General features: G+C 41.6%; 1 protein-coding gene across 1 annotated transcript in view; it reads left to right on the top strand.

Annotated features, from left to right (window-relative positions):
* Window positions 1–14,230: 14,230 nt before the first annotated feature.
* Window positions 14,231–23,206, top strand: part of LYPD6 (LY6/PLAUR domain containing 6) — a 50,431-nt gene continuing 41,455 nt past the window's right edge. The window contains exon 1 of the mRNA XM_063292329.1: window positions 14,231–14,294. The gene's annotated coding sequence lies outside the window, so the exon portion shown is untranslated. The remainder of the gene's footprint in view (window positions 14,295–23,206) is intronic.

Raw genomic sequence — 23,206 nt, 5'->3', positions numbered from 1 at the left:
ATATGACTGTAGTATTAAAAGAAAAGTATAATTTAGCCTATATTGGCTGGATTCACACAATTTAAAACATAACATAGTTTATTGGCTTTTGGCTTAGAGTGATATGTGAATGAAACCATTGTGGTTTAGAGTGACATATTAGCTAGATCATTCTGGGTTACTATCATTTGCCAATTAGGCGACTGAGAAGCATTCAAAGCTGCCTTTAAAAAACTGAATAGCTCCATCAGTTTAGCTCTGTGCCTGCAATCTCATGACACACTAAACCATGGTTTCCTGAACAAACAAGAGTGGCTGGATTCACACGTCATGATAAAGTATGGTTTACAAACACACTTACTATGTTTGTACAATATACTACTTAGGACCAAATAAATGATGACTGTCTTAGCATCATGTATGAATGCAGCGCCTGCTGACAACCACACACCAGCATCAGTGGTACCACTTGGGAATTTTAAATCCTTATCTTAATTGTCTTGGGGGTGATGTATTGTAAACTTTAAACAGCCATCTACATTACTGGGAAAATAACTACCAATTTGCCACAAAAAATGACTTTATGGCTTTAACATAAAAAGTTCCTATAATTATGAAGACACCCAATTACTGCCACTATATTCCCACTGGGAACATGAAAATAATCAAATGAGCCCTGGTGACTATGCCAGTGCTAAGCTCCCATGATTACAAACCGTTTCCTCAGAAATAAGGAGAAAGTGAGGATCCTGCTACAGGGAACAATATTAGTCTTAAGGATCATTCAGAATAGTATGCAATGGATTTCACCCGCACCCTTTCAACTTTCCATTTCCCACTCAGTGGGATCCACATGATGCTTTCTCCAGACTGTGAATATTCTACACCTTCTAACCTTATAGTAATGCTTCCCTAACTTATGGCTTCCATTCAGTATTCCTCGTCTAAACTATTATCCCAGTATAATTTTTAAATTTTTCTAGTTGTTAGTCTGTTCAAAAGCAATTAATGAGGGTGCATCTGTGCCAGGCAAGCAACCTGGGCCCTGGTCCAGCAAATATTCAAGCATATGGGCACATTTAAGCATGAGTAGAACAGCCAACAATCTATGTGAAAAGAGCAGCTACTGCTGGACCATAACTGTGGACATGAAAGAGGCATCATGTTGGATTCAACAATGACAGTCTTGCTAATTTGGGCTTTCCTTCCCCATCTCCCAAAAGCACGAGGCGTGTTTGCCTCATCTTTTAAATGCAGGAAGAAGCCTTTGGTTGTGATACTCTAGATGTAAAAAAATCTATGGAATTTCCAGCAAGAAGAGAAAATGAATGGCAGTCTGCTGTCAACTAGATTATGTCAATGAAGAGGCAATTTAGTTATTGTGGAGCCTGATGAAATAAAGACTATAAAGTGCATGAAAGCTGTGATATAAAAGAAAAGTGAAGCATTGCTTCCCTTTAAAGTAATAAATCTTTCAGAACATTTTTCAGGTAAGAGGAGATTAAAGGTAAATAGGTTGCTTACCGTGTTTTCTTGAAGTATGGAAAAGCAAAACATATTCATCATAAATATGCTTCACACTCATGGTTACATCATTTTAAACCCAGGAAATGAGACCATATCACAAACAATAATTAAGAAATTAATTTTGCATTTCTCTGCTCTCTGTTCAGTACTTTTCATTCCAATATGTCTTTACTGCATATTAAGAAATTCAGGATCCATAGAACATAACTGATATATTGAGCCGGCATTCAACAGACCTGGGAATACAGTATATTTCATTATTTTCCAAGAGACTCTGCTCATTACTGTGATTCTGAGCATTCTCTGCATGTGTACATACAGTTGTGGGAAAAAGTAAGTACACCCTCTTTGAATTCTATGGTTTTACGTATCAGGACATAATAAAAATCATCTGGTCTTTATCAGGTCTTAAAATTAGGTAAAGACAACCTCAGGTGAACAACAACACATGACATATTACACCGTGTCATTATTTATTTTACAAAAATAAAGCCAAAATAAGACAAAACTGCTGCATATTGTATTTGGTTTAATAGCAGTTGAAGCCATTGGTTCTGTAATGACCTATTGGAGATCAACATTCAGCTGAAGACCCTGTTAGAAAATATGCTCCTGAACATCAGCAGAGTGCTGAAGGGATGCTGAGTAATTAAGCAGCAGAACATCCCACTGGAAAAAATAAAAGGCTTATAATATAGTTGTGTTGAATGCAGCATATGGGCACAGCCCAGCTATTAATGACTACTAACAGATGTTCATTAGAGTTACGAAGAAATAAAAAGCCTCCTCTCCGTCTGAACTACATCTTGAGGAGAGGAAATCACAAAACAAGACAGAAAGGAACAGGCCATTCTCTTTTTCTTACAAACAGAGACTTGTCTAACTAACCACAAACCAGGTCAGAAACAGATGTGAGACGTGAAGACCCTTCCCTTTATCTATCCTTCCCCATTGGTCAAAACAGCTCACATATGCAAAGAGATGATGTTATCTCCACAGAATCTCAGCATGATCCTTCTGTTGGCAACTAGCATGGTTAACTAAAGCTCACTGGTAGGTTACATTAGTGTAATGTCTGCTTTCCTTGCAAGCAGCTCAACATGCAGGCTCGTACAATGCTTCACTTACAATATGACCTCCTGATGTTCATTCAGGGGTGGGGTGGGGGGCAGGAATCTCCCTTACATCTCTCACTGTGTTGAATGATTTCTTCATTGCAGTCATTTAGGCAGGCTCCCAGCGTGGCGTGCTTCTGCCAGTAATTAAAGGCTGGGTCCACACGTAGTACTAAGACACAAGGTGGCCCGTTTGGGTTTGGCTTTATGAGTTGAGTGAACCGAATCACTGTGGATTCTAAATCACGATTAATCGCTTAACATAAGGCGGTCAACCTGTAGCTCCCAGCACCCCTTGTTGGAATTCAGTAGCAAAATAACCGATTTCAGCATGATTTTGGCTTGTTCTAATCACAGGTGACAACAGTATGAAAAGCTTTATTCTATTAGACTGCAGTTATGTGCTTAGGCATTTTTCGCTTCAGTATTTCCCAGTATGTCCCTCTCCTTTTGCTTATCTCAATTAACATATAGTAAAAATTAGAAGGGATTGTATCCATTTTCCCCAAATGGATCAAATAACTCTTATCTGGACATCCAGGATTGCTCATAAAATAAAAAAAATGTTATATATACACACAGCTTGGAAGGTAAGTTCTATAATCACTGTCAATAAGGTAGCGTTCAAGGTTGAGAGCAGACCTTATTCTACCATCATGAATAATACAGGGTTGAAAATAAAGATAAATCATACATCACTAGGATTCATGAATTTTCTTTGCATTCTATTAATGAATATGATGATCTCATTACATCTTTTCCTACTGCCATTCAAGAAAGATAAATACAACCTAATTTCAGTCTTAAGTTTGTCTAGGAGGCTCTAACGGAAAATCATCCAGGCCTCTGCAGTCATGGCCTTCACCAAAAGGGCCAAAATACAAAGATGGAACATAGAGTGGACCCTATTTAAAGATATAGAACAGGTCCATATCTTTAAATATCTGGGGGTAGTTGTAGAGGGAATTGGGAATGGTCTTGAAGGGCAGGAGGAAGTGCTACTGCCAAGGCAACAATCAGACGAGCACAGCTTGAGTCCATTCCAAGAAACTAGTTTAAGTAAGCAGCTCAAACAAGCCCCTCCCCAGTTTACACAAAGATAAAATGGAGGGGGAAAACACATTCAGACTTGCAAGGTTCTGTTACTATAGCCACTACAATAAAAGTAGTCTTGACCTATATGGCAGCGATTTCTCAGCCTGGCCTATCTCACAGGGCTGACAGTAGTTTTCCATCCCAAGGAAAACTGGATGGCTCACTATGATTATTTTATTTATTCATTTATTTTATTTATTTTTCAGATTTCTATTACTGCCCATCTCTCCCAAAAGGGGGACTCTGGGCGGTTTACAGTAAAATCAAAAGCAAAAGCATATAAATTACAGTATAACAGGCCAATAATAAAGATAAAATAGATATAAAGTCCAAGAGGTGAAGATCTGATTCATTGGCAAGAGATCGATGGTGCTAGCCACCCACAAGAAAAACTGGTGCCCCTCCCACCCCAGGCGAGGTGGCAGAACCAGGTTTTCAAGTTCTTCTGGAAGGCCGGGAGCAAAGGGGCCTGTCTCACGTCCGGGGGCAGGATGTTCCAGAGGGTGGGTGCCACTGCAGAGAAGGCCCGCCTCCTGGACCCCGCCAGGTGGAATTCCCTTACCGGTGGGGTTCGCAGCATGCCCTCTCTGCATGACTGGGTGGAACGGGTTGGTGTTAAGGGGATGAGACGGTCCCTCAGGTAACCTGGTCCCATGCCACACAGGGCTTTAAAGGTCATAATCAACACCTTGAATTGGACCCAGAAGCAAACTGGTATCCAGTGCAGCTCACGCAGTAGTGGTATCACATGTGCCAATCTTGGGGCACCAATAACTGCTCACACAGCCACATTCTGGATCAGTTGAAGCTTCCGGATACTCTTCAAGGGTAGCCCCATGTAGAGCACATTGCAATAGTCTATGTGGGAGATGACCAGGGAATGAATGACTGTTCGGAGGGCTTCTCGATCCAGGAAAGAGTATAACTGGTGCACAACACGGAGTTGCGCAAAGGCCCTTCTGGCCATGACTGCCACCTGCTCTTCGAGCAGGAGTCATGAGTCCAGAATGACCCCTAAGTTACGCGCCGGCTCTGAATGGGGCAGTGCAACCCCATCTAGAACTAAAGATGACAACTTCCTGGATACAGCCACTGCGTCTTATCAGGGTTCAGTTGAAGCCTGTTCTTCCCCATCCAGACACCCACAGCCCCCAGGCACTGAGAGAGGGCAGCCACATCACTTACCTCACCCAGCCAGGAAGGGCATGGGTCAAGGTGGCATGTGGTTCCATTTGCAGTCCGGAGGATCCTGTCCACTTCCTCAGGCCCAACAGGATCAAACTGTTCCCAGATAACAGGGTAAGTACATTCCCTCAGCATCTCCCCAGACTGTGCCTCATGCTTAGAGTCCAACTTAGAACAGATCTGAGAGATTTTATCCTGCAGATGCTCAGAAAACTCCTCCACACAGCCCTGTAGGTGGATCACCGAATCCCCCTTACCCAAGAGGGATCAGGTAATCCTAAACAGGGATGTCAGGCAGCATTCTGCAGATGCAATAAAAGTGGAGAAAATTGATGTTTCACCGCTCTTACCGCCACAAAGTAGGCCTTAATAGTGGCTGTAGCTTGTGTTCGGTTGGATTCAGTCCTTGTCTTCCTCCGGTGGCGCTCTAGACGTCTCTTGACCCTCTTCAAAACCCACAGCTCCTCCGTAAACCACAGGGAGTGCCAGGTTGGATGGGGCAAGAGAGGTCACACAGGCACGATCTTGTCCAAGGCCTCCCTATTCCAGGCTGCGGTTAGGACTGGACCATGCAGTAGATCCTCAGGTATAACCCCCAGCTCCTTCTGAAACCCAGTAGGGTCCACCAGTCGCCGGGGTCAGACCAGTCAAATGAGTCCTGCCTCCCTGCAGAGTGGGGCAGCACCAGTTAGGGGTTATCAGCAGAGTTCATACAATCCTTGGGGTGTGATCTTGCCAAACTTACACTTCTGCAAAGATTTAGTTCCAGACATAAGTAAAGAGCTTGGCACATGGAAGGAGGACCTGTGTGACAAAGGGGTTTTGGGAAGCAGCCAGCTATCTCTCTCCCTTTCTTATATTTCCCAAGCTAAGGAAAGCCATTTTTCTGGGCTAGTTATATTATTCTGCTGTCTGAGAAACATGTTTGCCCATGAGGAACTGGAGGTATCAAAACAGTAACACTTACATCTTATCCCTGCTCCATCCATGCCCTGGAAGAAAAGACAACTTTCATATGATTTTGCTTTTTTCGGATTTCAAACTGTAGCAAAATATTGTGCAGCAGGAGTAAAAATGAGGCACCAAAGAATGCAAGGTTGCCCATAGTTATAATTCTGACCACCTTGAGGTTATTCACTGTTTTATTTTATTCTCCTTCACAGTATCTTCTGTTTCTGGCCTTTGGCCACAATGAAGTATGTATGTATCCATGCATCCAGGCCTCGGATCAAATCTCTCATTAGCTTTTGTCTTAGTTAAAGGCAGACTATCCAGTTAACTCATCTGTAGTTAACTTTTGTTGTCTATGAAGCTGCATGTGGAAGAGAAGACAGTTTCCAAGAACGTTATTCTCCTAAATATTTCTGTCATAATGAAAATGCTTTTATAGCAGCCCTGGTGATCCAGGAGTACGCAGTTTTTCCTTTTTCCTGATCTGTATTCTATTTTGAAAACAGGCTATCCAGCAAGACATGATTCTGGGCTAGCCACTGCCTCCCTTCCCCCCCCCCCTTTTTTTTTTTGGAGTTGAAATTGGCTAGTGACTGAAGAATGGACATACATCAATTGTTGATTCAATATCTGTCAGTAGACGAAGCAGTAATTTATTAAAGCTAAAGTATGCTGTTTAAGCTATAATTCACCAGAGAGTTTTCAGCAGTTACAGAAATGACCATAGACTTTAACCTCAGATTTAAAGAAGAGTTAAGACAATAGGTCGGTTTTATTTTTCATGTCTAATTTTTTATTACTGTTGAGCACCAATGGCAAAAAATGGAAAATAGAACTTACATTTAATAATAAATTGATATGATCAAACTGTTTTGAATTTGGCAAGGAGCAAAAGATGAGGAAGATAACTTGGGAAGAAATCTCAGAGCAAGAAGTTTGTTGTGGGGAGCAAGAGGAGATGAAATACATGGAAAATCTAAGGGCCCAGAAGCCAAAGGAATTAAAAAGAATGGGGCACAATTTAAGGAAACAAACTGAGCTGAAGAGACAGCCTTCCTAGGCCCAGATTTGGCACCAATTATGGACAGAAATGAAGCAAGGCAAGACAACCAGAATTGGCTACCCAAGGCGGAAAGAAGCTTCAATTTCATTATTGAAATCCTATATATGGTAATTGAAAGCAATTTGAGTATAATGTGGCATATTTCTGGATAAACGTACACTGAGGTAGTCCAAGTCTGAATGTGCATGTCCAAGTCCTTAAACTATAATCAGCTATCTAAACCTTCTGCAACATGCAGGAAAAGTCCTGTCCTTTCCCTTGGAGACAAGTCCAGTGTTTTCACACAACCAACAATCCATTGGCAATAAATCCATGTCCTAGTGCTCTTTCACATGATGGCCTGGTGATGGATTTAGCGAATGGATTTAGAGGACATGAATGGTCACTCTCCCAGTCCAAGCTATGCCACAATGTTTTCTAAAGGAAAATAGGAGGAGGGAGGGCTAAGTATGCTGCCCTGAGCTCCTGAACAAAAAGTTGGAATAGTTATAATAAATAATTAAATCTCCCACCTTTCTTGATAATCCATAGTTAGCAAAAGAAACAGAAAGGAAAAGAGGGGAAGCAGATCTTTCAAGTGCCTGTGACAGCCTGCATTCAGCCAGCTTCCTGGTGCTGTTTATGTATCCACACAGAAACCCCAAGCAAATGCTTTGTGCTCTTTTGCTAATAAGGAGAAGCTAAAAGTAGAGTACAATTTCCTGGAGGAAAATATTATTAACTTAAAAGGATGGAAAAGCCCTCAGTTTAGCCCTGCTTGTCTGCAGCTAGCATGGTCATGGAGAAGTGAGGGCATTCTGATGTGGAAACTTCTTACTTTAAGTCGGAATTGTTTTACTCATAATGGGGGCATAATAAATGTTTACAGAACTATGCAGAAGATGGAGATAGAAGTCTCTGAAGTTAAAAGTAAATTATCTGTTGCATATTTTAGAAAGTGCTTTGAAAAGAAATGTATTTTAAAACAACACCATTTGGGAAATACACTGAAAGGTAATCAACTTTTGAGTGAAATATGATTTACAGTACAGCTAATTCATCATTTCAGTTTCATGGAAACTGAAACTCAAAATGACTTCAAAATGAAAAACTCCTCTTGAATTGCTGGTGTTCAGTGGGACTGTGGAAATCAAATGCTTTCAATTATGAGTCAAATGATACAAATGAAGACCGTACTCTTAAATTTTCTTCCCTGGGAAGGGAGGCATCTATTTTTCTATCTTATTCTCAACGTGCTTGAGAATTTATTTCAAATTTCTTTTGGCAATATTTTTGAATTTTGTTGCTGAAGGTGGTGATGGGGGATACTGCTAGTGGTGGTGTTTTGCTATGCATCCTTCTGTCACTCTGAGGCTTCTTTAGCTGCCCACACTTCCCAGCTTGGAAGAGTTCAGTGGGAGAAGCTTCCTCATGTTATCTTCCCTTGGAATATAAAGCATAAGAAGTAATGGAATCTATAGACTCTTGGAGAGACGATGGTACTATGAAGACAAGACCTTCATATGTATGGCCACCTCACGTTGGAATTCAACTTTGCATGCACCAGCTTTCTGCGCTTATCAACCTACTGACAACTGGAGACTATACATATAGGGGTAGTTAGCAAAGGATAGCTCTGCACTTTGATCTCCATTCCTTGTCTAAAACCCTTACTTTGCATATCTCTAGGAAACATGGCTCCTATTGGTTAGACTGCCATTCTTAGGGTTTTCATCACTTCCTTCCTCTCTCAGTTCTGTTCTCTTTCTAAACTGCCCTTTGGGTTCTCCCTGTCTCTCCATAATGAAAGAAAGTGCACTACAAGGCCTAGTTGTAGATAGACCTAGGCCATATTTGCACTTATCATTTAAGCTGTATTTTATTACTGGTGGGTTTTTTTTAGTGTTTTGTTGTTTTAATTATATGCTGCCCTGAGTCATTTTTTAGAGGGTGGCTATATAAGCTGCCTATATAAATAAATAAATTCCTGTCCTGTGCTCATGCTGACTTGACTCTGTTGGCTTAAGAAAATCCTGTCTGAGCTAAGACACTATGGCAATGAGGCACCATTTCATTATTTTCCAATTACCTTTGTCCTTAGCTCTCAAACAGAGTTGAGGGTGAAACCCTTCTACCTCAGTTTTTGGAAAAAGGATGAAACAATGCACCACCACATTTTATTTACTTAAAATAAAACTGACCCAGGAAAATGTAGGAAGCTCAGGGGTTAGGGAAGTAATTAAAAAAAAATTCTGTTGGGTTCTGAACCAACAATTATCTGTATACAAGGCAAGTGTTATAACCATTATGCTGTCACAACAGTCATGATACTAGTCGTTCTATTAGAAGCTATGGTAAGCATCAACTCAGTTGAAGGGGCATTCCTACCTCCATGAAACAGCCAGTGAACTGCAGGGCTTAGCCTGCAACAAACTGAAACTCGCTGTCCAAAATGGCCAGGTCCACTCAAGGAAACGTGGAAAAGTGTGCTTTGGAAGTAGAGCAGAAAAAAACTGCTGTGAGGTCATTTTATTGGTGAGGGGTGTATTAATAGAGGGTGGATAGTGAAAGCCAGACTGGGTAATGCAGATACAGCAAGTCCTTAAATTACTCAGGCTTACCTATCACCGTTTATTTCCTAAATAAAGGTTATGTTTGGTTTTTTTTTCATGCAAACACCAGCCTCAAGAACACTTTCTCATAAAATTTATACTCCTACCATGAGTTTTTCTTTCTCAGCATTCTTTCTTCTATATAAAGCTATTATCTAATACCTCATAACTAAATAGGTGCAAGAATGCCATACTCTACTTACAGAATTTCACCAACATCCTCTTCTCTTTTGAGAGAACATTTAAAAGCAAATTTTCTTTTATCAATTTGAATGAGAAATAAAGGGGGAAGAACCCAGAATTTTTCTGCATGACAGCGACATACACACATCAGCCCACAGAGCTGTATGAATTGTGACCAGTCAAACAAATTGCTTTCTTGGGCATTTTGCAGAAGTGAATATTCATCAAGAAGAAAGCAGTAAGGAGAAGATAAATATCAAATAAAGTAAACAAAACTAGGCAAGGGTAAAATAATAGGGAGCACTGGACAAGTTAATCCTTTTTTACACTAAATCCTGTAAGGACTTCAAGTTGAGGATTTCAGCTGAAGTTGCTGCACTGCCATAAAATACGAAAGGAAACTAATTTGGGGGGAGGGGCAGCCTCAGTCCTTGGATTCTTTATGTTGTCACTGTAAGGACATATTTCTTTACCAGCTGCTGCCTGAGTTGATTTAAACTACTTTTTGTTTAACCACAGTTGTCTCTGGATTTGACAAAAAGCATTTCATGCAGATCCGAAACAAAATGAACAGGATCTCCATTCTTACCCAATAGCAAAAAGCCAGTTTGAGCAACAGTGGTGCCAGGACCCAGTTTGGTGGGAAATTAATGCAAGTCCCTGCTTGAGAAAATATAAACACTTTGAAATGTTCATGTTTTGAGCCAAGTCCAAATTGCTAACATGGGCTACAAAAGAACTTTAAATGTGCCACTAAGACAGGAATGCCCATCGAGGCCCAATGGCCACACACAGCCTCTACTGCTCTGGATCAGCCCTCAGGGAAGCCAAAAGCTGCCACTGACATGTAACTTTTGATATGAGGAATAATCACAATAAATCATAATACATTACTAATTTTAACTTAATAGCGTTAATCTCATATTCATTCATTTTAGGGTGAGGTACTACCATACCATTCCAAGGCCAATAGCAGCTTCGAGCCTGAAAAAAGTTGCATAACTCTGCAGTGAGAGAAATATTATACTTGATGTGAACAGTAATTGCTGTTACAATGAATCCTCCGAGATGCAAGTGGATGTTTGCTTGTGCAATGAAGCTTTTCTTCCTGCAGCTCCCTGATTTGTGTATGTGTGTGTGTACGAGAGAGAGAGAGAAAGAATGAGAGAGAGAGAGAGAGAGAGAGAGAGTGAGTGAGTAGCGGTTTGGGAACGTTGAGCCATGGTTAGGAGAACTATCTTGAGAAAACAGCTGGCTGTTCATACAATTCTGAAACATTTCTGTTCCATCAGTCTGAAATAGTATAGCGGTAGAATGGCACAACTAACCACTAGTAAGGCAGGCTCAGAGGTATAAATCCTAAGTAATAGATTTTGCACTTGGATGGTATCAGCTACTGGGAGAAAACATTACTTTAACCCAATTACAGCTAAGGAGGACTTAAGTCTCTCTCATTCATGGGCTGGGACAAGATGGAGGAACATATAATGGCAGTATGGCAGAAGAAAAGACATTGCCAATGTTGTTTATGCCACAGTTAGGTGAAAGTAGGGACAAGGCCTATGTGTGTATGTATTCAGCCTAAAACTAGCATATCTTCCCCCCAACAAAATGCAACAGGAAATTACCTTGCCATTTTTCAATCATTTGCTGATCCAAGAGCCCCCAAACATTAATTTAGGAGCAGAAGATTGCTCACCTTTGGTTTAAAGGCTGAAATGTGGCCCAAGATATTTTGAAAGTTGTATCCAAATGCTCACTCTCTGAAGATGATAAAAATCTTATGCTAAGTCATCCCTGTTGAATGCTGGTTAATATTACACAAAGATCTGCTTCAAGCAGGCTAGCTTAACGAGCTCTACAATATGGCTATAGGGAGGGGGCACAGCTTTGTGGTAGAGGACACACTTTGCATCAGAGGGTCATAGGTTTGATGCCTGGCATCCTCAGGTGTGTGTGTGTGCGTGCGCACCTTTGAGTCTATGTTGACTGTTGGTGGCTGCCTGGACAAATCGCTGCAGTTTTCTTGGCAAGATTTTGGAAGTGGTTTGCCATTGCCTCTTTCCTAGGGCTGAGAAAGAGTGACTGGCCCAAGACCACCCAGCTGGCTTTGTGCCTAAGGTGAGACTAGAACTCACAGTCTCCTGGTTTCTCCAGGTGAGGCTAGGGAAATTTTAAAAATTTATTTATTTATTAAGCTTTAGGTGGCTGCCCATCTCACCAATGCAACACTGGGCAGCTAACAGGAATTAAAATACAATGTAAGTACAATATATATTAAAAACACCATTCCCAACTAACACAAAGTGGCTCCTAAACACACCATTCCCCAACAGCGTGGGCTCGATTGTTCTCCTGGCCCCCATGGCTATGAAAACAGCCAGGTCTTCTACTTCAAACTCTGGAAAGTTACTGCCATTTGGCATCCTCATTTCTGGGCTGGATGGAAAAGTGGTCAGACTTGTTAGAAATCCATTCCCTAAAATTCTAACAGACATGGCAGCAATGGAAGCTACCATTCAGAGCTAACAGTAGGCGTGTGAGTGCTAGTGGTAGTGAGACTTGTCAGGAGCATAGTAGAAATGGATTAAATCAATCTCCTCCCATCCCAGCAAAAATCAGACCTTCCTGCACTTCTTAATAAAGAAAACACTTGCACAGCAAGAGGCAAGACATGTCTAACCAGCTAATTAATAGATCAGGTGGTGGTGGACCTGGCTGACTTTGTAAGGTTGGATTCAGTTAGTGAATTTCCCTACCAGGGAATCCCAGTTGTGGGTCAGACTGGGAAGTTGGAAACACATCCTGGAAGAAATCAATAGTAAACTCTGTTGGTAATGAGCAGGACTCAAATGAGACTTCATTATTTATTTATTTAATAGATTTATATAGCCACCCATCTCAAACAGATGATTCTGGGCTCACTCACACATCTGGGGCCGCAGGCTCGAGCACAGAGCCAAGACTTCAGGGCCTTGCGAAGGGCCAGCAGGAACAGGGACAATCTGACCTCCAGAGGGAGGATATTCCAGAGAGGGGGGGGGGTTTGCCACAACAAAAAGGGTCTCCTCCTTGGTGGACCAGATAGGACAGGTAGAAACAACAGGAGAGAAATGAGCCTGTAAGTAACCCGACCTCAAGCCATGATGGTTAAGTTGGGCAAAGGGACAGGCAGCCTCTTTTGTAGCAAAGTTTTATATTCTTGATGGCCCAGTCCTCCGCCTTTGCATCACCTTCTCCACAAGTCCAGGCCTGACCTGTATAGATGCAAAATTAATACAGCAAAGGGGTGTGTGTGTGTGTGTACGCATCTGCTCCTTTGAATCTCTCCTCTCTGCACTACCTAGAATAAAAAAAGATAGAAATGGAGGAAGGAGGCAATTTCTGCACTAGTCCTGCTCCTTGGCGGATGACCAACAGAAGTGGGACGCAAAATGAATTCCTTGCTAGTGACAGTGGCAAGAAATACAGCTGACCACTGACCAAGCAGCATGACCAGCTGCAAGCTGCTCTGTCCAGAAGAGGGCTGGCTATTAGGGACAGCAACCAGCTGGTCTGTTTGCTCACCTGCTTGCTATTCCGGACAGCAGGGGCCCTTCTACCAATGATGGCAGCTGCTAGTTTTCGAGCAGCTAGTAGGTCTGCCCCAAGGCAAATGCTTGCAGATGTGCTAAACGCTGTTTAAAGAACTGCAGCCTTCCCTTCTTTATCGCTCTTCAGTGCGTAGTGCATATACATCTATTTGTCACACGGTTCCTTTTCGGGGTAAGTGACATTAGGCAAACAGGAGTAAGAATGATACGCCAAAGATATTAAAGCAAATATAGCTAACTTTACGTTGTTCCAACACCACTCGCTCTACCTCGCCATATCGTTCTATTCCTCCACTGTCTACGCTGTTCCAAGCTTGATGGGTTGGGGCGGCGAAGGTCCTTCCGCGCCCCTCAGCTCCGCACAACCTCCGCGAAGCCGTACCTCATCGTCCTGGTGGCGGCGGGAGAGCGTTTGGGTCGGATAATCTTGGACAAGCCTCCACCCGCTTTCCTCCCCAAAACCCCTGCGCGGGAGATAAGCCAGATACAAAAATGGGTGGTAGCAGCGGTGGCGGCGGCGATTCGCAGTCTGTAGGCTGGGGATCGGATGCAAACGTCTGAACTGAACGCCTCCCCCCCCCCCCCAAGCTGGCCAAGGAACCCTTTCCGAGGCTCGGGGCCGCGGCAGCAACCGTCGGAGGTGGTCGTACTTCCCATACGGCTTCGACTGCCCAGCTCCGAGCTAACTAACACTCACAGCCCGCCTGGCAAAGCCACAGTTCCGCCTTCCCACTCCTCGGTCTTCACTCGAGGAGCGACAAGACCCGCAGCTCGTCTCAGTGCCTTCGTCTCCGCCAAACCTCGCTAATTGGCTGGCCAATGGCAAAGCAGCCCAAGAATTTAGCGTGGACTTGGGCGTCCTCATTGGCTGCCTGGAGTGTCTGGGAGGCAGAGCGTTCCCGGGCAGGACTGCAGTGCACGCCGCCAGCCTCGCTGCATTGTGCGCTCGTGGGAAAGGGTGGCTGGCTGGCTGGCCGGCCAGCTGGAGGCGAGGGGTCTGGGCGTTGAGCCGGTGAGTAAAGGCTGCTGTCCGGCTATTCCTCGTTCATTCTCGGTTCGTTTCTCTCTCCTTTTTGTCTTTTTAACGAGCATGAGAGCAAAGGAGGGTGAAGGATGGGGCGCCGGCGTGGTATACGAGTCGAACCCCGGACTAGGCTTTGTTGAGCGCTGCGTTCCCAGCGTGATCTGCAGCAACAGATGATCTTTTCTTCGGGGGCAGGACTGGCGCGTCCAAGGCTACGATCAAGAGCGCGGCGCTTCCCCTCCTGTGCTGGGCACTGACTTCATGCTATAATAGTGTCATTGGCAAGGAATGGCCCAAGGGCTTTACCACCAAGAAACGAGCGAGTTTTAAAGGTCAGGAAAGAGAAGGCACGCTTTCTTGGGGGAAGTTTGGACTGCCGATGAACAGATGCTTTACAGGAGGAATTCTCCTCTCGGTTTTCTTTTACGGGTCGGCCTTTTAAAAGTTAGAAAAAGAAAAACTTTTTTTCCCGTGACTGCAGAATATTTTACAGCCTGGGTAGGAAATTAGCGCGGGTCTGAAAACTTTAAAAGATCAGAACTTTAAAGTGTAGAAGGGTGGGTCCTTATCACGTGGTTGTGTTCCGATATATGTCAGGTTTTATTGATAGTCCATTGGAAATCGCAAGAGACAAACCATCGGGTTTACTGCTCGGTAAACCCGATGGTTTACCACTGCTTGTGTCGTTAATGGAAGCTTTGCACTACATTTAGTTAAGGCTGCAGAACCTTGTTAACTTATTTTAATAGGACCAAACTGAGCAGCTGCCTTTTGGGTGTGTATTTCTAGTAAGCCAGGTGTATACCCAACATTAACTGGTTTGTTTCAGATATTTGAATGTGTGTATATTTTTTCCTAGGAATTTCATCTTTCTACAGTTTAATGGAAGAGGATTTAATTTTTGAAAGCTAATATATTGTTTTACTGAGTGAGAAACAGATCCATCCAAAATGTATTGCAAGAAGCAGCGTTTCATGCAGTAGGTATCATTTTAGGTACCAGTTCCCAATCTTTATGTAGACTACATCATCAGACCCCTTTGAGATCCACTACGTAAGCCAGGAGCTGGCAGTGCAAATAACCCCCCCGTTCCAAGATGATATCTATGAAATGTCAAATGTACAAATGTTTATTAAAAAAAATTAAATATCCTAAATTTCATGAGATTTTTGTGTTTCTGCTTGTGAGATGTTTGTGAAATGTTGGATGCAAATGTTGAAGTCTTGTGTGACATGAAAGGAGAATGCCCAAATCTTCCAACTTAGATTACAGCTATTTATTATATTCAGCACTGTCATTGGACAATATCTGCAGTATAATTGTGGACTATTAACAGTTCTTGGGCCACAGAGTGGGAGCCATTGATATAAGAAAAAATAAAATCAAAACACAACATTCAGAGCAGTCATATATAGGTAGATTTTTTTGCAAACTTACGTGAGAGTAAGTACCTTTGAACACTCTGAATAAACCTGTATAAACTTGTACTATTAGACTTTGTTTACATGTGCATTTACTCATAAAGGCCTATTTTAGTGATTTAAACAGAGGCTAATTGTCATAGAAATTACTCACGTAATTAATCTAGGTAATGTTGAAAATACTATCCTGAATTTCATTTTGCCGTTTTAAAATATTTATCAGCATTGGATATGAGGTTTTATCAAACATCAAAGATATATGCTTTTGGTAAATGAACAATTCCTTATAGGATTATAGAAGAACCATATATGTGAGGCTTTATATCAGCTTGGGGAAGGCAGTTCCTCTTGGCATCTGACAGTATTTTTTTCTGAAAATAATGAACCATAGTAAGAAGAATCTTTGTTTTTAAAGTTAAATCCTTGAAAATACAAGAATTGAAGTTTATTCACAATCATAGATTAGTATTTTTTGGATTGTCTTAGGTAATGTTTGTTTATTTATTTAGCTTTACTATTTTCTGTGTGTGTGTCTTCTTATATGAAGTGTATTCATAGAAATCAGAATTCTAACCTGCAGTAATCCAAATGACCTGCAGATGGTAGCATCTGTGAGTTCATTTCACAGGAATATCCATCTGCATTTGGTCTTCCAGAAATGTCGTAAAGAAGTAGGTAGGACAAACAACATGCCTTTCTCACAGCTAAGTGGCCGTGGAGGTTCAGTGCCCAGTGACTGTACAGGTGGGAGCAGTCCCATAGCAGTTCCGCCAGGCCAAATGGAGCTAAGGTGGCCCTCAACCCTGACCACATCATCCCAAGGCTCCTCCTCCACGTGCTTTAGATTGTCTGCTTGGGAAGATCTGCCTTGGGGTAAGAGGGAAAATACCACTTCATCCCAGAACACTCGAAGCTGATGTCTGCTGCCACAGCCATGAGATGGAGGCAATGTGAGGACCTATCCTCTATGAACAGTTAGTAGAACATTTTTGAAACATGGGACATGCAGATGAGCTGTTAAAATAAAACATTTTGAGGGTATATTTTCAAGCACTGTTTTCCAAAAACTCACTCTGCTCCACCGTCTCTCATTTGACAGATTTAAGTGAGCTAATACAGATCTGGCATCATAACGCTTGTCCAGTACCACCTGACGGCATATAAAAAAGGCACTGTTCAGTGAAGGGGATTCATATTTTGAAGCCAAGCGAAGTAATAAGGCAGATTCAGATGCTTGCAGTCATTACGTCTACTTGATTAGTTTGGAAGGTTTGTGGGTAGCACAACGGTTAATGGCAATGCTGTGTTGAGTATGTGGCAGATTTAGGCAGGCTTTTGGCTTGTGGGATCTGCTTCAGTCTGGCGGACAATGGAACTAGGCACAGAATTGGGGCAATTGCTCTGGCTAAGGGGGTGGACTCATTCACTTACTGCATTCCATTTAATATACACGGTGCCAAGTTACGTATGAGTTACTGCAGATCAAGGATATTAGCGGTTCCTGCTGACCAGAGGAGGGGGCAGGGAACTGAGAGACTTTTGATGATTAGCATTTGAGCATAAGAAACCCTGCCAATATGTTTCAAAACATCCAGTGATCCATTTCTAATTCATTTTTAGAACAGCTTTGGAATTGATTATCATGCTGGTGGAACACCATTAATTGGATTCATCAAGGGCTTGGAAACTGAATTTATGTTTGCAGAATCATGTCTGAGGATGTGCTTCTGTGATCTGCAGTCTTGCTGGAAACGTCTGACATTATTGAATGTTGTACAGCAATATAATGTTTTCGATAAAACCAGTCTATAAAAATATAACACGGTGACTGCAGCACTACAGCTTTACAGTTTATGGTGCCGTAGTTGATGCAATATCTCATTTATCAAATAGATTAGAACTTTTATGAATGAAGGCTTGGGAAGGTTTGGGTTGAGGAATACAAGATGGCCCACAGGAGTTTGGATATGCTCCCTGGAGCATATACCACCTTATAGCAAGCCTTCTCTTCTCTTCTCTTCTCTTCTCTTCTCTTCTCTTCTCTTCTCTTCTCTTCTCTTCTTCTTTTCTCTTCTTTTCTTCTTTTCTCTTCTTTTCTTTTTTGTGCTAATAAAAATCATGTGCGCTTCAGCAGTTTATCAGCTTACTACCCACTGCAGCTTTATATGGCTCTCCAAAATCTGTCCTGAATTTAAGGCAGTCTCCAGAACATTATGCATTTTAGGCAAACATAAATGCAGTCTCCTGACTCTTAGGCACCACTGGACATAATCTAAAATTTATTCCTGCTCCACGCAATTGAAATTAGTGAGAATTATTCCGTTAACTTTGAAAGACAGTAGGATGTCAAATATTAATGCTATCTGTCACAGTTTGAGCATGTACAGTTTAGTGTTATAATGTGGCATGTGTTGAGACTCTAACATCCCATTTCTACATTAGCTGGCAACTTGTTTTTGAAGTACAACATACATTTTGTGTGCAACTTTCTCTAATTTATCCATTTTTGTATGATCTTTCAAGTTGAATTTGCAATCTGTAGTATCACTGTGTTCCGATCACATATTCGTTTATGAGATGCAAAATAGGTTGTTTTGATTAAAAACATGGACCAAATAAAATTATCCATCCTCAGTGTTGACAGCCTTTAAGATAGGAAAGGGCACCAAGCTTCAGAAGTTGGCTTGATGAAGAGAACAGAAACAGAAGATGTTATTGTAAGTTTCAAAAACCCTGAAGATTTTTGTTCCAAAATAATCACTGCTTCCTTCTTCACGCTAAGGTTTGTTTGATTTTTTGCACTAACTGCATGTCTCTAAGTTGTACTTAATTTAATTATTAAATGCACAAGGAGCACAGCCTTTATATTATAATGTTTTGACAAGAATTATGAGTATGAATTCTTTCTGTGAGATCAACCATTAAAAGGGACAGGAAGAGAGATGAACATAACCTGCCCTTTGTTTCCTAGATATGTTTCTGTCACTCATATGGTGGCACTGAAATTGTATAATTGATTATGATTATGTGCCATCAAGTCCGTGTTGACTCTTACCAACTACATAAATAGATTTTCTCCAGGACGCTCTGTCCCCAGCCTGGTGTACCCTTAGTTGCTGTAATTGAGTCCATTCATCTTGCTGCTGGTCATCTTTTTCTTTTCCCAGGGCTCCCAGCATTATAGACTTCTCAGGAGAGCTAGGTGTGTGCATCTATGTCCAAAGTATGGTAATTTCAGACTGGTCATTTGTGTCTCAAATGAGAACTCTGATTTATTCTGTGTTCCATGTGTTTGTTTTCTTGCTTACCCATAGCCTTCTCCAACACCAAACTTTAAAAGCATCAGTGTAGAATCCCACTTTTTCAAAGTCCAACCTTCACTTCCGTACAGAGTCACAGGGAAAACCATTGCTTGCATGATTCTAATCTTTGTAAGTATACTTAGATAGTAGTAATGAAGGCCTTGGAAAAGATACTCAGACATCATCTAAGTATCTTTTCAAGGCCTTCATTACTACTCTACCAAGTACTGGCCTGCAGGGTATTTCTTGACTGCTGATTCCTTTATTGTTAATAGTTGATCCTAAAAGGCAGAAGCTATTCACCACTTCAGTATCTTCCTTATTAATTCTAAGGCTGGTTGCTGTACCTGTTGTCATTAATTTGGTCTTCTTTATATTGAATCCTGGTCCAGTTTTTTCACTGTGCTCCTTGACTGTCATTTGTTGCAGATCTTTTACATTTTCAGCTATCAGAGAGGTGTTATCAGCATAATGTGGGTTATTGATATTTCTTCTTCTACTTTTAATACCACCCTCATCTTTTTCCAGTCCAGCTTCTTTCAATATGTAGTCAGCAAAAAAGTTGAATAAATAAGGGGAGTGAGTACAGCCTTGTCATTGCTTCATTGTTGACCAGGAGCCAGTCTGTTTTACCATGTTCCATCTGGACTGTGGCTTCCTGGCCTATGTATAGGTTTCTCATGAGGATAGTAAGATGGTTAGGGATACCTATTTTCCTAGGATATTCCACAGCTTGACATGCTTGAAGCAATCAAACAGCATTCTATAGCAATGAAACACATATTGTCTTCTTTTGGGTGTTCTTTAGCTTTCTTAATTTCCAGCATAAAAAGGTAAAGGTAAAGGTTTCCCTTGACATTAAGTCTAGTCGTATCCGACTCTAGGGGGCGGTGCTCATCTCCATTTCAAAGCTGAAGAGTCGGCGTTCGTCCATAGACACCTCTGTGGTACATCAGCAATAATGTTCCTCAGTATTTTCTAAAGCCAGCATAAACGTCTGGCATCTCCCTTTCCATAATAAATTATTATTATTATGGTTACCAGATGTCCAGCAAAAGGAGGACATGTCCTCCTTTTTGTCCTCATGCCCTCCTTAAAATCAAATATTGTCTGGCTTTCTGAGTATCATGTTGCTGTTGTTTTTTTAAATTGGACTGTTTTCACAACAGGAGTCATTGTCAAACTTTCATGTATTGTGACGTTGTAAAGGCTTCTTTCTTTCCCTCATCCATCACCAGCCTCCACAGCCTAGATTTACGTTATTTAATTTATTTCCTGATTCCAGCAATTGACTTCAATCCAACCCCTTCAAATCTATGATCACTGCAGTCTATAGATCACAAGACTCATCATACGTTTCTGTGGTGAAATTTGAAAAGCTTGCTGTCAATGATCTTACGTTATTGTTAGCATATGTTCTTGAAAATAAAGATTTGTTGGAAAAATACTGTGATTGAAAAACCAGTCTTTCTGATGCTGGAAAAGGTAATTTCAGAAGAAATAATTGAATTGGCAGAAATTGACAAGTCACTCTCCTGCTTCATTTCTGTTTCCTAGACCATATAGTCCAACTATGTTTTCCTACTTAATATTTCCAACTTTGGCAGTCTCCAAGCACAAGCAGCACGTCTTGCCTGCATGTTGTGCTGATTTCAGATTGAACTTGACCATAAAACTCATCAGCCTTCTCTTCTTCTGTATTAGTGGTTGGAGGATAAACTTAACAATTATGATAATAAAGGGCTCACCATGAAGTCTGATATTATTCTGTCCTTGATTGCATTTTACCCAAGCACTGTCCTTGCTATTTCCTTTCTGACTATGAAAACAACATGGTTGCTTCTTTCTTTTTCATGTCCTGAGTAGTAAGCAATATGATCTTCTGACTGAAAATGTCCAATTCCAGGCCATTTCAATTCATTGGTGCCTACTGTGTTGAGCTTTCCCTTGTTCCTGCTTTTTATGTTCCATGTTCTCACCGTAAATCTGTCTTTGCAGCTTCGCATTTTCTTATCCTGTATAGCAGCATCTGCAATTAGACATCTGGAAGGTTTTAATTTAGCCAGTGCTAAACACTGTTAGTACTTTGAAAGATCCTCAACTCTTCCTCAACAGCATTTTGAGCAGCATCCTAGCTGAGGGGACTATCTTGTTGTTCAGTCGTTAAGTCGTGTCCAACTCTTCGTGACCCCATGGACCATAGCACGCCAGGCCTTCCTGTCCTCCACTGTCTCCCAGAGTTTACTCAAATTCACGTTCATTGCATCGGTGATGCTGTCTAACCATCTCATCCTCTGCCGTCCCCTTCTCCTTTTGCCTTCAGTCTTTCCCAGCATCAGGGTCTTTTCCAGTGAGTCTTCTCTTCGCATTAGGTGGCCAAAGTATTTGAGCTTCAGCTTCAGTATCTGTCCTTCCAATGAACAGTCAGGGTTGATTTCCTGTAGGATTGACTGATTTGACCTGCTTGCAGTCCAAGGAACTCTTAAGATTCTTCTCCAGCACCACAGTTTGAAAGCATCAATTCTTCGGCACTCAGCCTTCCTTATGGTCCAACTCTCACAGCCATACATTACTACTGGGAAAACCATAGCTTTGATTATACGGACCTTTGTCAGCAAGGTGATGTCTCTGCTTTTTAATATGCTGTCTAGGTTTGCCATAGCTTTCCTCCCAAGGAGCAAGCGTCTTTTAATTTCATGGCTGCAGTCACCGTCTGCGGTGATCTTGGAGCCCAAGAAAATAAAATCTGTCATTGCTTCCATTTCTTCCCCTTCTATTTGCCAGGAAGTGATGGGACCAGATGCCATGATCTTGTTTTTTTTTAATGTTGAGTTTCAAGCCAGCTTTTGCACTCTCCTCTTTCACCCTCATCAAGAGGCTCTTTAGTTCCTCTTCACTTTCTGCCATTAGGGTGGTATCGTCGACATATCTGAGGTTGTTGATATTCCTCCCGACACTCTTAATTCTGGCTTGTGATTCATCCAGCCCGGCATTTCTCATGATGTGCTCTTCATATAAGTTAAATAAGCAGGGTGACAAAATACAGCCTTGTCATACTCCCTTCCCAATTTTGAACCAATTGGTTGTTCCATGTCCAGTTCTAACTGCTGCTCCCTGACCCGCATACAGGTTTCTCAGGAGACAGGTAAGGTGGTCCGGTATTCCCATCTCTTTAAGAATTTGCCAGTTTGTTGTGATCCACACAATCAAAGGCTTTAGCGTAGTCAATGAAGCAGAAGTAGATGTTTTTCTGGAACACTCTTGCTTTCTCCATGATCCAGCGAATGTTGGCAATTTGATCTCTAGTTCCTCTGCATCTTCGAAATCCAGCTTGTACTTCTGGTAGTTCTTGGTTCATATATTGCTGAAGCCTAGCTTCTAGGATTTTGAGCATAACCTTGCTAGCATGTGAAATGAGCACAATTGTGTGATAGTTTGAACATTCTTTGGCATTGCCCTTCTTGGGAATTGGAACGTAAACTGACCTTTTCCAATCACCCGGCACTTCATTGTCAGTCATTTCATATTGTCTGTCCATATAGTTTCCTTGGTAAAATACAGGAGTGGTTTATCATTGCCTTCTTGTCAGTATGAAATAATGTCTTTGCTGTTGTCTCTAAAGTGAACATTTGCCTCCTGAATTACTGCTAGTGAATATGCACGCCTATTTGCTTTAGCTGGGCAGCTGGGATGACCTTCATGACTTTGGTCACCTGGTTGGTATTATATACTCTTGGCCTACACTCTCAGCTTCCTTCATTCATCCCACCCAGGAAGGCTCCCCAACCAGTGATGAGTCAGCACTTGACGGAGATTGAAACTGTATACATTATTCCATAAGGTGTGTTGGCAGTAAATAATTTTGTCATGTGTTTACAACCAGTTGGTTTAAGTGCAAAGCTCTGTACACTTTCACACTTCTTACACTGTGTACACTTTTACACTCACTTCACCGAGTAGAGCTCTCATGATGATAATTGTCATCATTGAAGTACTTCTTATTCATTACATACTATCTGTAATGTGATTGGCAAATGTGCCTTTGGCATTAGCATTGGACAGTCATTGTGGTATCTCCAGCATATAAACAGATTCAATTTGAATAATATTGTGTACGTTCTTAAACTTTCATGAAATAAATCCTCTTGGCATTCTTAAGGATGAGTTCTGAAGTTTT

Source organism: Candoia aspera, chromosome 1 (genome assembly GCF_035149785.1).
Source record: "Candoia aspera isolate rCanAsp1 chromosome 1, rCanAsp1.hap2, whole genome shotgun sequence".
Classification (NCBI taxonomy): domain Eukaryota; kingdom Metazoa; phylum Chordata; class Lepidosauria; order Squamata; family Boidae; genus Candoia; species Candoia aspera.
Note: the sequence above shows the minus strand (reverse complement) of the source record. Positions and strands in the feature narration are given on the sequence as shown.